Below are 15,788 nucleotides of genomic sequence, written 5' to 3'. Positions count from 1 at the left end.
AGATTTGTTTATTTCTTTTCACTGTTTTTTCTCTAATCCTGTCTGCTCTGTTTATTTCATTCGGTTGATCTTCAATCTCTGATATCCTTTCCTCTGCTTGATTGATTTGGCTATTGAAACTTATGCTTGCTTCACAAATTTCTTGTGCTGTGTTTTTCAGCTCCATCATGTCATTTGTGTTCTTCTCTAAGTCAGTTATTCTAGTTAGCATTTTGTCTAACTTTTTTTTAAGGTTCTTAGCTTCCTTGCATTGGGTTAGAACATGCTCCTATAGCTCAGTGAAGTTTATTATTAGCCACTTTCTGAACCCTGCTTCTTTCAATTCGTCAAACTTATCCTCCATTCAGTTTTGTTCCCTTGCTGGCAAGGAGCTGTGATCCCTTAAAGGAGAAGAGGCATTCTGGATTTGGAGTTTTAAGCCTTTTTGCGCTGGTTTCTTCCCATCTTTGTTGGTTTATCTTCCTTTGGTCTTTGAGGTTGCTGACTTTTGGATGGGGTCTCTGAATGGACATCCTTTTTGTTGATGTTAGAAACTATTTCTTTCTGTTTGTTAGTTTTCCTTCTAACAGTCAGGCCCCTCTGCTCCAGGTCTGCTGGAGTTTGCTGGTGGTCCACTCCAGATTCTGCTTGCCTGGGAATCACCTGCAGAAGCTGCAGAGCAGCAAAGATTGCTGCCAGTTCCTTCCTCTGGTAGCTTCATATCAGAGGGGTACCCACCAGATGCCAGCCAGAGCTCTCCTGTATGATGTGTCTGTCAGTCCCTACTGGGAGGTGTCTCCCAGTCAGGATACATGGGGATCAGGGAGCCACTTGAGGAGGCAATCTGTCCCTTATCAGAGCTTGAATGCTGTGTTGGGGAATCTGCTGCTTTCTTCAGAGCTTCCAGGCAGGGATGTTTAGGTCTACTGAAGCTGGACCCACTACCACTCCTTTTCCCAGGTGTTCTGTCCCAGGAAGGTGGGGGCTTTATTTATAAGTCCCTGTTGGGCTGCTGCCTTCTTTCAGAGATGCCCTGCCCAGCAAGGACATCTAGTGAGACAGTGTCTGCAGCTTCTGAACTGTGTTGGGCTCCTCCCAGTTCAAATTTCTAGGCAGCTTTGCTTACAACAGCCTACTGGAGCCTCAGCAATGGCGGATGCCCCTCCTGCCATCGAGCTAGAATGACCTGGGGGTCAAGCTTAGATTCCTCTGCTTGCTTTGAGAATTTCAAGCCAGTAGATCTTAGCTTACTGATCTCTATGGGGGCGGGAACTGCCAAGCCAGACCACTTGGCTCCCTGGCTTCAACCCCTTTCCAGGGGAGTGAACAGTTCTGTCTCTCTGGTGTTCCAGGTGCCACTGGTGTATGAAAAAAAAACTTCTGCAGCCAGCTCGGTTTCTGCCCAAATGGCCACACAGTTTTGTGCTGGAAACCCAGAGCCCTGGTGGTTGCTTAGGTACCAGAGGGAATCTCCTGGTCTGTGAGTTGGGAAGACCATGGGAAAAGCACAGTATTTGGCAAGAGTGCAGGAAACAGTTCCTAATGGCTTCCCTTGCCTAGGAGAGGGAGTACCACATTCCCTGGTGCTTCCCAGGTGATGCAATGCCCCACTCTGCTTTGCCTCACCCTCCTTGGGCTGCACCCACTGTCCAACCAGTCACAATGAGATGAACCACGTACCTCAGTTGGAAATGTACAAATCACCCACCTTCTGCATTGTCTCATTGGGAGCTGTGCACCAGAGCTGTTCCTATTCAGCCATTTTGCCTGGGGACCCACACTGTGTATGTGTGTGTGTATGTGTATATATGTGTATATATATAATCTTTATTTTTAGCTTTTTAAAAAAAATTATTTATTTTGCTCCAAATTAGATGTATACTATATCTGGCATTTCTCCCCATGTTATCTCTCCCCACCCTCCCCTCTCACCACTATCTCTCCCCTACCCCCCAACTGCTCCCAGTGTGTGATACTCCTCCCTGAGTCCACGTGTTCTTGTTGTTCAACATCCACCTATGAGTGAGAACATGTGGTGTTTAGCTTTCTCTTCTTGTGTCAGTTTGCTGAGAATGATGGTTTCCAGATTAATCCAAGTCCCTAAAAAGGACATGAACTCATCATTTTTTATGGCTGCATAATATGGTAAGTGCATACATACCACATTTTCTTTGTCCAGTCTATCATTGATGGGCATGTGGGTTGGTTCCAGGTCTGTTATTGTACACAGGCCTGCAATGAACATACATGTGCATGTGTCTTTATAGTAGAACAATTTATACTTCTTAGGGTATATGCCCAGTAATGAGATTGATGGATCAAATGGAATTTCTATTTTTAGATCCTTGAGAAATAGCCACACTGTCTTCCACAATGGTTGAACTAATTTACACTCCCACCAACAGTGTAAAAGTGTTCCTATTTCTCCACATCCTCTCCAGCATGTGTTGTCTCCAGATTTTTTAATGATCACCCTTCTAACTGGCATGAGATAATATCTCAGTGAGGTTTTGACTTGCATTTCTCTAATGACCAGTGATGATGAGCATTTTTTCATATGTTTCTTGGCCTCATATATGTCTTCTTTTGAAAGTGTCTGTTCAAATCCTTTGCCCACTTTTGAATGGGGTTGTTTTTTTCTTGTATATCTGTTGTAGTTCTTTGTAGATTCTGGGTATTAGCCCTTTGTCAGATGGGTAGATTGCAAAAAATTTTGCCCATTCTGTTGGTTGCCGATTTGCTCTAATGATGGTTTCTTTTGCTGTACAGAAGCTCTGGAGTTTAATTAGATCCAATTTGGCTTTTATTGCCATTGCTTTTGGTGTTTTAGTCATGAAGTCCTTGCCTATGCCTATGTCCTGGATGGTTTTGCCTAGGTTTTCTTCTAGGGTTTTTATGGTGTTAGGTTTTATGTTCAAAATCTTTGATCCATCTGGAGTTAATTTTAGTGTAAGGAGACAGGCAGCTGTCCAGTTTCTGCTTTCTGCACATTCCTAGCCAGTTTTCCCAACACCATTTTTTAAACATGGAGTTCCTTCCCCATTGCTTGTTTTTGCTGGGTTTGTCAAACATCAGATGGTTGTAGATGTGTGGTGTTTCTTCTGGGGTCTCTGTTCTGTTCCATTGATCTATATCTCTGTTTTGGTACCAGTACCATGCTGTTTTGATTACTGTAGACTTGTTGTATAGTTTGAAGTCCATCAGTGTGATGCCTCCGGCTTTGTTCTTTTTGCTTAGGATTGTCTTGGCTATGCGGGGTCTTTTGTGATTCCATATGAAGTTTAAAGTTGTTTTTTCCAGTTCTGTGAAGAAAGTCATTGGTAGCTTGATGGGGATAGTGTTGAATCTATAAATTAATTTGGGCTGTATGGCCATTTTCATGATATTGATTCTTCCTAACCATGAGCATGGACTGTTTCTTCATCTGTTTGTGTCCTCTCTCATTTCATTGAGAGTGGTTTGTAGTTCTCCTTGTAGAGGTCCTTTACATCCTTTATTAGTTGTATTCCTAGGTATTTTATTCTCTTTGTAGCAATTGTGAATGGGAGTTCACTCTTGATTTGGCTCTCTGTTTGTGTGTTATTGGTATATAGGATTGCTTGTGATTTCTGCATATTGATTTTTGTATCCTGAGACTTCGTTGAAGTTGCTTAGCAGTTTGAGATGATGAGGGCTTCTAGATATATAATCATGTCATCTGCAAATAGAGACAGTTTGACTTCCTCCTTTCCTAATTGAATACCATTTATTTCTATTTCCTGCCTAATTCCTCTGTCTAGAACGTCCAATACTATGTTGAATAGGAGAGATGAGAGAGGGCATCCTTGTCTAGTGCCTGATTTCAATAGGAATTCTTCCAGTTTTGCCCATTCATTATGATATTGGCTGTAGGTTTGTCATATACTGCTTTTATCATTTTATGATATGTTCCATCAATACCTAGTTTATTGAGAGTTTTTAGCATGAAGTGCTGTTAAATTTTATCAAAGACCTTCTCTGCATTTATTGAGATACTCAAGTGATTTTTGTCTTTGATTCCGTTTATGTGATGGATTGCATTAATGGATTTGCATATGTTGAACCAGCCTGGCATCCCCAGGATGAAGCCTACTTGGTCATGATGGATAGGCTTCTGGATGTGCTATTGCAATCTGTTTGCAGTATTTTATTGAAGATTTTTGCATTGATGTTCATCATGGATATTAGCCTGAAGTTTTCTTTTTAAGTTGAGTCTCTGCCTCGTTTTGGTATCAGGATGATGTTGGTCTCATAAAATGAGTTAGGGAGGATTCCCTCCTTTTGTATTGTTTGATACAGTTTCAGAAGGATTGGAACCAGCTCCTCTTTGTATGTCTGGTAGAATTCAGCTGTGAACCTGTCTGGACCTGGACTTTCTTTGGTTGGTAGGCTATTGATTGCTGCCTCTACTTCAGCCCTTGTTATTGGTCTATTCAGGGTTTCAACTTCCTCCTGGTTTAGTCTTGGTAGAGTACAAGTGTCTAGGAATTTATCCATTTCTTTCTGGTTTACTGGTTTGTGTGCATAGAGTTGTTTGTAGTATTCTCTGATGGTAGTTTGTATTTCTGTGGGATCAGTGGTGATATCCCCTTTATCGTTTTTTATTGCATCTATTTGATTCTTCTCTCTTTTCTTTTTTATTAATCTGGCTAGCGGTCTGTCTATTTTGTTGATCTTTTAAAAAAAAAAAAACAGCTCCTGGATTTAATGATTTTTTGAATGTTTTTTTTTTTGTGTCTCTATCTCCTTCAATTCTGTTCTGATCTTAGTTATTTCTTGTCTTCTGCTAGCTTTTGAGTTTTTTTGGTCTTGCTCCTCTAGCTCTTTCAATTTTGATGATAGGGTATTGACTTTCAATCTTTTCTCTCTTCTCTGGTGGGCATTTATTGCTATAAATTTCCCTCTCAACACTGCTTTAAAGATGTCCCAGAGATTCTGGTAAGTTGTATCTTCATTCTGGTTGGTTTCGAAGAACATCTTTATTTCTGCCTTCATTTCATTGTTTATCCAGTTGACACTCAGAAGCAAGGCAAGTTGTTCAATTTCCAAGTGGTTTTGTGGGTTTGAGTGTATTTCTTGATACTGAGTCCTAGTCTCATTGTGCTGTGGTCTGATAGACTGTTTGTTCTGATTTCTGTTCTTTTGCATTTGCTGAGGAGTGATTTGCCTCCAATGATGTGGTCAATTTTAGAGTAAGTGCAATGTGGTGCTGAGAAAAATATATATTCTGTGGATTTGGGGTGGAGCCTTCTGTATATGTCTATTAGGTCCACTTGGTCCAGCTCTGCATCCAAGTCCTAGATATCCTTGTTAATTTTCTGTCTCATTGATTTGTCTAATATTGACAGTGGAGTGTTGAAATCTTCTACTATTATTGTGTGGGAGTCTAAATCTCATTTTAAGTCATTAAGAACTTGCTTTATATATCTGGGTGCTCCTGTGTTGGGAGCATATATATTTAGGATAGTTAGCTCTTCCTGTTGGATTGATCCTTTTACCATTATGTAGTGTCCTTCTTTGTCTCTTTTGATCTTTTTTAATTTGAAGTCCATTTTATCAGAGACTAGGATTACAACCCCTGCTTTCTTTTCGTTCTCCATTTGCTTGGTAAATCTTCTTCCATCCCTTTATTTTGAGTCTATGTGTGTCTTTGTATGTGAGATGGGTTTCCTGAATATAGCACACTGATGGGTTCTGACTTTTTCTCCAATTTTCTAGTCTGTGTCTTTTGATTGGGGCATTTAGGCCATTTATATTCAATGTTAATATTCTTATGTGTGAATTGAATCCTGCCATTTTGTTACTGGCTGGTTTTCTTTCCCATTAGTTGGCTCCTTTTCTTCATTGCATTTTTGGTTTTTGCCAACTGGTTTGCTTTTGCAGTGATTGGTACTTGTTCCTTTCCTTGCTTGGCGTTTCTTTCAGGAGCTCTTGTAGGGCAGGTCTGGTGGTGACAAAAATCTCTCAATAATTGGTTGTCTGTAAAGGATTTTATTTCTCCTTCACTTATAAAGCTTAATTTGGCTGGATATCAGATTCTGGGTTGAAATTTCTTTCTTTAAGGATGTTGAATATTGGCCCCCACTCTCTTCTGGTTTGTAGGGTTTCTGCCAAGAGATCTGCTGTGAGTCTGATGGGCTTCCCTCTGTGGGTGACCTGACCTTTCTCTCTGGCTGCATTTAGCATTTTTTTCTTCATTTCAACCCTGGTGAGTCTGATGACTATGTGCCTTGGGGTTGCTCTTCTTGAGGAATATATTTGTGGAGTTCTCTGTATTTCTTGAATTTAAAATTTGTACTGCCTTGTGAGACTTGGGACATTCTCCTGGATAATATCCTGGAGTGTGTTTTCCAGCTTGGTTTCATTCTTCCCATCATATTCAGGTACACCGATCAAGTGTAGGTTAGGTCTTTTCACATAATCCCATATTTCTTGGAGGCTTTGTTCATTTCTTTTTACTCTTTTTTCTCTTGTCTTGCCTTCTCTTTTTATTTCATTGAGTTGATCTTCAATCTCTGTTATCCTTTCTTCTGCTTGATCAATTTGGCTATTAAAACTTATGTTCGCTTCATGTAGTTCTTGTGCTGTGTTTTCCAACTTCATCAAGTCGTTTATGTTGTTCTCTAAGCTGGTTATTCTAGTTAGCATTTTGTCTAACCTTTTTTCAAGGTTTTTGGTTTCTTTGAATTGAGTTAGAACGTGTTCCTTTAGCTCAGAAAAGTTTATTATCCACCTTCTGAAGCCTGTTTCTGTCAATTCATCACACTCCTTAGTAGAGTTGTGATCTTGTGTCATTGCAGAGTTGTGATCCCTTGAAGGAGTAGAGGTGTGCTGGTCTTTGGTGGTTTCATCTTTTTTGCACTGTTTTTTTTCCCATCTTTGTGGAATTACTTTGCTGTGTTGTCAGGGAGCTGCTTGATGAGGTTGCTTGTGTGCCTGTGGAGGTGCTACTGGGTTTCTAGGGACTCCTTCAGGTTACTAGGGAAGCTTTCTGTGTCTTTTTTGTTTATACTGGAAAATTAGGCCTGCCTCTTCAGCTGACCTGTAAGGGCTGCTGGGTTGTCAAGAACGCAGTCCTGTTGCTATGTAGGCTTCCTGTGTTTTTTGTTAAAACATGTATCCCAGTCCCACCCCCTAGTGTTGGGTTGTGCCCTTCCTCCACTGGGCTGGATCATTTCAGGGATCATCTCAGACTGTAGCCCTGGCTGCATAACCCACTAGAATCAGAGCTTCAGCCCTCTGGGGTTTGTGGGGGAGGGTAGGGATCCGCCCAGCCATGCTGGGCCATCTCTCCCTTTCAGCTTCCTCTCTCTCCAGTAATGGGGTAGGGGCCTACCCAGCCGCTCCCACATACAGCTCCCTCTCTCTCCAGATGGGGGGAGGTGGGGCAATAGCTCAGTCCACAGGCTCTTAATCAACTCTGGGCTTATAATTCCCAGCACTTGACTGGCAAAGATCCCCTATTCTATGTGTTGCTGAGGCTTTGTGGGAAGTGCTGTATCTGGACCAGAGTGCCAGAGGCGGGGGGCCTCTGACTTACTGGTCAGATGCACTTTCTGGGTGAAGCAGCACCCCTCCCTGCCTCAGTCTGCCCTGAGTGGGCTTTGCTTACCATGGGATCAGACCTGTTAAAAAAGCACCTGGTACCTTGGTTGGAGCTAGGAGATCTCTGGATTTCTGCGTCTCTCTCGCTGGGTGTTGTGTGCTGGAGTTGTGTCTAATCAGCTTTCTTGGCTCCTTCCATTTTTCTTCGGATTTTTTTCACCCCTGTGGAAGCAGTTTATCAGTTACAGCAGTCCATGTTGGTGACTTAGACCCCTAATCAACACTGTATATTTTTTAATGAATTAAATGACTTTGCAATCATACCTCCTATTTCAGAAATGCCATATTTATGGGGACTTTCATGTATATATAGTTCAATTTCATTTATTCTTTCCATAGCACTCCTTTCTTTGTTTCCATTTATCTTATATGGCTCATAAAACATTATTCATACCCTTTTACCTGAATTAGCTAAAAGGAAAACCTAAAGCAATTCCTAGTAGTCTGAATAATGTTCATCATAAGAAAAATGCAAACTGTCAAAAATCATATCCTATATATGAGCAGACACTCTAACTTCAGTCCTTCCCACCATTAGCCTTTCTGAGTTGCTACCTTCATCCTTATGTTTTTTCAATAGGTGAAGAAAGAGGGAGAACCCTTTCTTTCCTCTGCCATCATCGATATTTCATTATCTGAAAGGAAGATATCAAACAGACTTAGTTGACTATTTGCTTTTATAGAAGGAAGTAGGGCATAACATGTTTATCAGGCAGAACAGAGAACTTTAACAAAGGCAGAAGGGTTTGGGGTACAGAGCGCAATCTGATTAAATGTGCATTACTCACCAGCCCAACTCAAGCCTATGCTCTTAATCCCTATGGAGGCCTTTCAAATGGCACACCTGGAAATCCAGTTAAAAGAACTGTTCTCCAGAGATGACATCAATTTCTTCAGTTCAAGGCAAATATTTAAAATAAAAGATAAAATTGTGCCAGGCATCAGTGGGTTTTTAGTGCTTACTTGGTTTACTGTCTATGCATGACATAAACATTATCATGCTTTTTGGAGGGAAGCTGAGGAAAAAAGCTTTTGACATGGTTGGATATAATTTGTTGCAAACAGACATATTCAAGGTAGTTAACTAGAATTCGTAGAATGGTAAGACATATTTTTTCATACATGTTTTTCTTCCTTAAACATTAAAACAATAGTAAACATTCTTTTTAAAGGCCTTGCCTTAGATGTAGTTTACTGATCTTTTCCATAAAGCCAGGAAAAAATAATGCTCCTACAAGCTAAATACCATTTATCTTGGCAAATACATAAATCCTGTGTATTTATTATCATTAGGAATGTTATAGTGGAACAAATAAAATTTTGGGAAAACAAAGATTGTATCTAAGGTGATAAAAGTTAAGCACACACACACAGGCACATATAGACACATTTATTCTACAAAGAAATCTGTCTAAAATGTACTGTATTTCTCTGACTTTTTAAAAGGGGTATGATCATTTAAATTTTGCTTAGTGTCTTATGTTATCATTATAGACATTGGTTTTGGTATATCGTATTTTGATTCTCAGTAATGACCTTCAGTGCTAATAAAATATCTAAATAAATTTTCCTAGATGCCTATATATATGTAATTGAGAATTTTGCAATTTTCTCTGTTTCGATGGCTGTTGTTTCCCAATATATTGACTTCTCAATGAAACCTGCCAATGTCACACCCTCCTTACTTGCCCAAACTCATGAGCAAACACACAACACAACACATGCATTCATGTCCATCAGTCTCTCTCTATCTCTACTCTGTCTCTATCTCTATCTCTCCATCATTATATCGAATTCCTTGCCTTCTGAAACCTAGAAATTATCAAAGATCACCAGAGAAACCAAATGAGCAAGCTTGTTAAATCAAGTTTTACATAATTCAATGTGTACCCTAAGGCAGGTTCCAATTTTATCCTACAGGATTTCCTCACTACCCAAAGAGGACTCCTCTTATTTTGAGTGTGTAGCTGTCTAAGGAATCATTAAGAATGCAAGATATACAACCACCAGATAGATGGGGCATGACTTTTCTGTCTCCATCTATTAATTTGGTTGAAATTTCTTTCTTTACTAGGGACTAAATATTCTCACTAGACCCTAATTATCCTGGAAAACAAGATTTCTTTTTTATCCTCTTTCACACAATTGTAATATATTATTTCTCCTAAAATACTTGATTTAATTTAAAAATTCCCAAACAGTATTTTACTGAATTTTCAAATTACTGAATTTTACAAATTACTGAATTTTCAAAGACAAATTCAATATGACTGAGTTGTTCCAAGTTTTCTTTTCACTTTAGGAAATAGTGATCTCATCCTTAATTGTACTGCCACAGCCCCAAAGCTTCAATATTAATGTCTCAATCAAACTAATTAATTAAATAAATCAGGCAAAGTGACCCCAAGGAGAAATATTTAGTAAAATATTTATATTTTTTTGTGGGGAAGTGATTAGGAGGATTTTGTCTACTACAAGCCTCTATGAGAAAAATGAACTACTAAAAACAAAACTGAGAGATTTAATTATTTTAATCACTGTAAAAATCTGTCCTGGGTCAATGCAAATTTAGACTCATCTCTTAAAACCACTTTATATATCGGGCCGGGCGCGGTGGCTCAAGCCTGTAATCCCAGCACTTTGGGAGGCCGAGGCGGGTGGATCACGAGGTCGGCAGATCGAGACCATCCTGGTCAACATGGTGAAACCCCGTCTCTACTAAAAATTACAAAAAATTAGCTGGGCACGGTGGCGTGTGCCTATCATCTCAGCTACTCAGGAGGCTGAGGCAGGAGAATTGCCTGAACCCAGGGGGCGGAGGTTGCGGTGAGCCGAGATCGCTCCATTGCACTCCAGCCTGGGTAACAAGAGCGAAACTCCGTCTCAAAAAAAAAAAAAACACTTTATATATCAAATTATGGTCCTATCCAAATCAATGTTCACAATATTATCCCTTGGCCATTGTGAGAGCCTTAGTCACCTATGAAAAAAATCAAATATGTTTAGTATATTCTATGCTCTAGGGTAAAACAGCAGCAATAAACTTCTGAAAATTTTTAATGATGGTTAAACCATATTGTCTTCTGATTAACTGTGACTTGACCATACAGTTTGCTGATTCAGAATTGCCTCTTCACAAAATTAAGATTAGTCAAACTTTTAGCACTTTGATGGTTCTCAAATGTCAAAATTTATTATATTGCTACTTTCTGAAATGTATTCTTGCATAACCTACCTTGTGCCAGAAAATATTTGATTGCTTAAAAAATTCAAGCAATACAATCAGATAGGAGTTTAAAATAGGTTAGAAATCTGAGACATAAATTAATAGAAGTAGGAAAGTTAAGCTGAGGCCTGGAGTGAGGTTAACACAACAATGGAGGATATAGAACTCTTTACATTTGCTAGTATAAACTATTATTTTTATTTTTAATCCTTTTAGCAGCCAAGCATTTGCTCTGTAGTTCTTCATTTCACAGAAAACCAAAGGAACCATTGTACTCAAGGAGATAAGAGCCTAATAACGTTAGCTAAAACCAGCTTTCAAAATTCCAACAGGAAAACCAAACAATTTTCCAAGAACCTTTACAGATCATGAAATGCCAGAGGCAGAGTGAAGTGAGGGTGCAGAAGGGGGCAGTATCCAGAAGCCAGTCTATGTAGATCCACAAACCTGCTAGTCTTGGCCAATTAGAGTGTAAAGGGAAGAGGCATAATGACATTACTTTGTGTCCCCAGACACTATTGACCCTTAGTCTGTGTACTAGTTTGCTTTCACACTGCTGATAAAGACATACCCTAGACCAGGCAATTTTATTTTATTATTTTTATCTTTTATTGCATTTTAGGTTTTGAGGTACATGTGCAGAACATGCAAGATACTTGCATAGGTACACACATGGCAGTGTGTTTTGCTGCCTTCCTCCCCTTCACCCACATTTGGCATTTCTCCCCATGCTATCCCTCCCCAGCTCCCCACCCGCTGTCCCTCCCCTATTCCTCCAATAGACCCCAGTGTGTAGTGCTCCCCTCCCTGTGTCCATGTGTTCTCATTGTTCATCACCTGCCTATAAGTGAGAATATGTGGTATTTCATTTTCTGTTCTTGTGTCACTTTGCTGAGAATGATGCTCTCCAGATTCATCCATGTCCCTACAAAGGACATGAACTCATCATTTTTGATTGCTGCATAATATTCCATGGTGTATATGTGCCACATTTTCCCAGTCCAGTCTATCATCGATGGGCATTTGGGTTGGTTCCAGGTCTTTGCTATTGTAAACAGTGCTGCAATGAACATTCGTGTGCATGTGTCCTTATGGTAGAATGATTTATAGTCCTTTGGATATATACCCAGTAATTGGATTGCTGGGTCAAATGGAATTTCTATTTCTAGGTCCTTGAGAAATCGCCACACTGTCTTCCACAATGGTTGAACTAATTTACAGTCCCACCAACAGTGTAAAAGTGTTCCTATTTCTTCACATCCTCTCCAGCATCTGTTGTCTCCAGATTTTTTAATGATCGCCATTCTAACTGACGTGAGATGGTATCTCAATGTGGTTTTGATTTGCATTTCTCTAATGACCAGTGATGATGAGCATTTTTTCATATGTTTGTTGGCCTCATGTATGTCTTCTTTTGTAAAGTGTCTGTCATATCCTTTGCCCATTTTTGAATGGGCTTGTTTGTTTTTTTCTTGTAAATCTGTTTGAGTTCTTTGTAAATTCTGGATATCAGCCCTTTGTCAGATGGGTAAACTGCAAAATTTTTTTTCTATTCTGTTGGTTGCTGATTCATTCTAGTGACTGTTTCTTTTGCCGTGCAGAAGCTGTGGAGCTTGATTAGGTCCCATTTGTCTATTTTGGCTTTTGTTGCCAATGCTTTTGGTGTTTTGTTCATGAAGTCCTTGCCTACTCCTATGTCCTGAATGGTTTTGCCTAGATTTTCTTCTAGGGTTTTTATGGTGCCAGGTCTTACGTTTAAGACCAGACAATTTACAAAAGAAAGAGGTTTAATGGACTCACAGTTCCATGTGGCTGGGGAGGCCTCACAATCACAGTGAAAGGTGAAAGTCACATCTCACATGGAGGCAAGCAAGAGCTTGTGCCAGGAAGCTTCCCTTTATAAAACTACCAGATTGGATGGGCATGGTGGCTCATGCCTTTAATCCCAGCACTTTGGGAGGGCAAGGTGGGTGGATCACCTGAGGTCAAGAGTTCAAGACCAGCCAGGCCAATATGGTGAAACCCTGCCTCTACTAAAAACAACAAAATTAGCTGGGTGTGGTGACACATGCTTGTAATCCCAGCTACTTGGGAGGCTGAGGCAGGAGAATCTTTTGAACCTGGGAGGTGGAGGTTGCAGTGAGCCGAGATCATGCCTGCACTCAAGCCAGGGTGACAAGGGCAAAGTTCCATCTCAAAAATAAAATAAAACTATCAGATCTTGTGAGACTTATTCACTATCACTAGAATAGCATGGGAAAGTCCCACCACCACAATTTAATTACCTCCCACCAGGTCCCTCCCACAACACATGGGAGTTGTGGGAGCTACAGTTCAAAATGAGATTTGGGTGGGGACACAGCCAAATCATATCAGTCTGTCACTGTAAAATATCCTCATTGTAGATTATATTTTATCTATTTTCCATATAGTCCAAAAAGAGGCCCCTCCTCCACCACAAAACCTAGCCAGCAGAATTCAAACTAACATAAAGCAAAAATAATTTAAAAAATTAATATCCATGTAGGTAAATCAGTGTCTTTAATTTTTAGTTTTGCTGAGACTATTATAAATATTTAGACCTGATAAGAAGGATCAGGAGCTTTGGAGGCCAGGACAAGAGCCTGGTGTGGTTACCAGAAGGGGCTTCCTAAGAAAGCAACAGGTTAGATTATGGCAGACAGTCTAAAATCCACTTGCGAACCTAAATGGTACTAGACAAGAGGAGGGAGGCAATGTATGTAGTCAAAGAAACCAGAGAACAAGGGGAGCAGAACTAGAGTCATTGAAAGAAGTGCAGTCTTTGAACAACACTATCTCTATTCATTCTCTAAGGTCATCACTGCTGTGGGACAGATGAGAGCATTTACAGATAACAAACAAGTATGACATTATGAGGCTTAAAATGCAAGCTAAATGCTATCTGTCATATAATGGTTTTGGAATACATACAGGTATCTTGTAAATCATAAGTAAAGACATTCAGAACTGAAGAGAGTACTTTATGTAGACTAAACTTGCTACTGCAGGGTTTCTGCATTTCCCTCAAATTACAATCACATATCCAAAGAGAGAGTGCTGATGGCTGAATAATGAATATTGGTCTTTCATAAGATGCAGGTGTGATCCTTGCTTAGAAACAAACAATCTTAGGCTCAGTCTGTGTGTGTGTTTGTTGTGTTGAGACAAAGTCTCAAGGCAAGTGAAAGTAAAAGTCGTTAAGACTTTATTATTTGTTGATATGGTTGGGCTCCATGTCCCCACCCAAATCTCAGGTTGAATTGTAATCTCCAGTGCTGGGGGAGGGGCCTACTAGGAGGTAATTGGATCATGGGGGTGGATTTCCCCTTTGCTGTTCTTGTGATAGTGAGGGAGTTCTCACTATTTCCACTTGTTTAAAGGTGTGTGGCACTTCCCCCTTGTCTCTCTCCCTTGTGCTCCACCATGTGAAGAAATGCTGCTTTCCCCTTTGCTTTCCACCATGGTTGTAAGCTTCCTGAGGTTTCCCAGCCATGCTTCCTATACAGTCTGCAGAACTGTGAGTCAATTAAACTGCTTTTCTTCATAAATTACCGAGTCTTAGGTAGTTCTTTATAGCGGTGTGAGAAAGGATTAATACACATTTTACCATGTCTGAAACATGAAGATTTTGGAAACCTTTCACATCTAAAAAAATGAAAACACATGTTATACTATCTTTGAGTCAGGCATTTAAGGACAATGGAATAAATAGGATAAGACACTAAAGAAACCACATGAATTGACATGCAGCAGAAATCTTTGTGAAAAGCCAGTGATCAAATTTATACTCAACCTTCAGTTTGGATCATTTATACTTCAGGAGAAGTAAACAGTAGATTCTAGATTCAATGGAATGAGAATTACTATAGAAGGTAGGCAAGTTGAGTTCTATCAGCTTTGCCATTAATGAGCAGGGTGACCTTGAACAGTCCTCTAAATCTCCCTAGGCCTCAGTTTCCTCCTCTGAAAAATTGTGTGAGTCTAGTTCAGGTTTGAGAATTTTTGTGATTCTCACAAAAATTGTGGTTGATATGACTGTGAAATGATTTCCATTATAAGTTTTATTTTCAGTTTAAATAAAATCCATGGTAATTTGTTTAGAAAATTGAAAGAGAATATAAATTATGTTAGATGGGAGAATATTGTGAAGTTTTTATTCTCTTTAGGTTGAAGTGTGCCTGTCAAACATATCTGGCTATACTGAGTCAATTTTTGCTTTTTTCCATATTTTGAGGGAGGGGAGAGGGGAAGAATTGCTATTGAGATATAAGATATTACATTATAATGAAGCAAATTCAGGTCAATATGACAGAAGAAAGAAAAATATTTACAAGATAGAGAGCCAACATCACATACACGTATCCAGCAAGTCAGAGTGGTCTCACAGAATATAATAGTTATCATCTCATAATGGTCTGGGTTACGTCAGCTTCATACTAACACCTTGGTTTATAATCCAATTCAGTTAACATTTTTTTTAGCACCTTCTATGTGCATATCCCTATCTAGGTATTGTGGGGAAGGCAAAAATGCACAAAAGATGGCACTTCTGACACAGATTCTTTGTTTGACCAAGCTTTAGCCAGGCTTCTGAAACTTCTCCTAGTCTAGTCTGTGCACTTCCTTATAAAATTCAGTTTTAGCAAAGAACCCTGCTAAGTTTATCAAGAACCCTCCATGCTAAATATGTGATCATCTTTGATATTTGATTGGGTTCTTGATCCTCCATCATTCTGGGTGATATCTGATTACCCTGGCCTGTCTTCATCAAGAACCCTGTTAGGTCAGTTTAACCAGAATCCCTTCTACCCTTGACATATCCTCTCACTAATTTTCTATCCATTGACCCCCTCACCCTGCTCCTTGGCTATAAATTCTCACTTGCCCATGCTGTATTCAGAATTCAGTCCAATCTTTCTCCCCCACTGCAAGACCCCAT

The sequence above is a fragment of the Callithrix jacchus genome, chromosome 4 (genome assembly GCF_049354715.1).
Source record: "Callithrix jacchus isolate 240 chromosome 4, calJac240_pri, whole genome shotgun sequence".
Lineage (NCBI taxonomy): Eukaryota > Metazoa > Chordata > Mammalia > Primates > Cebidae > Callithrix > Callithrix jacchus.
Note: the sequence above shows the minus strand (reverse complement) of the source record.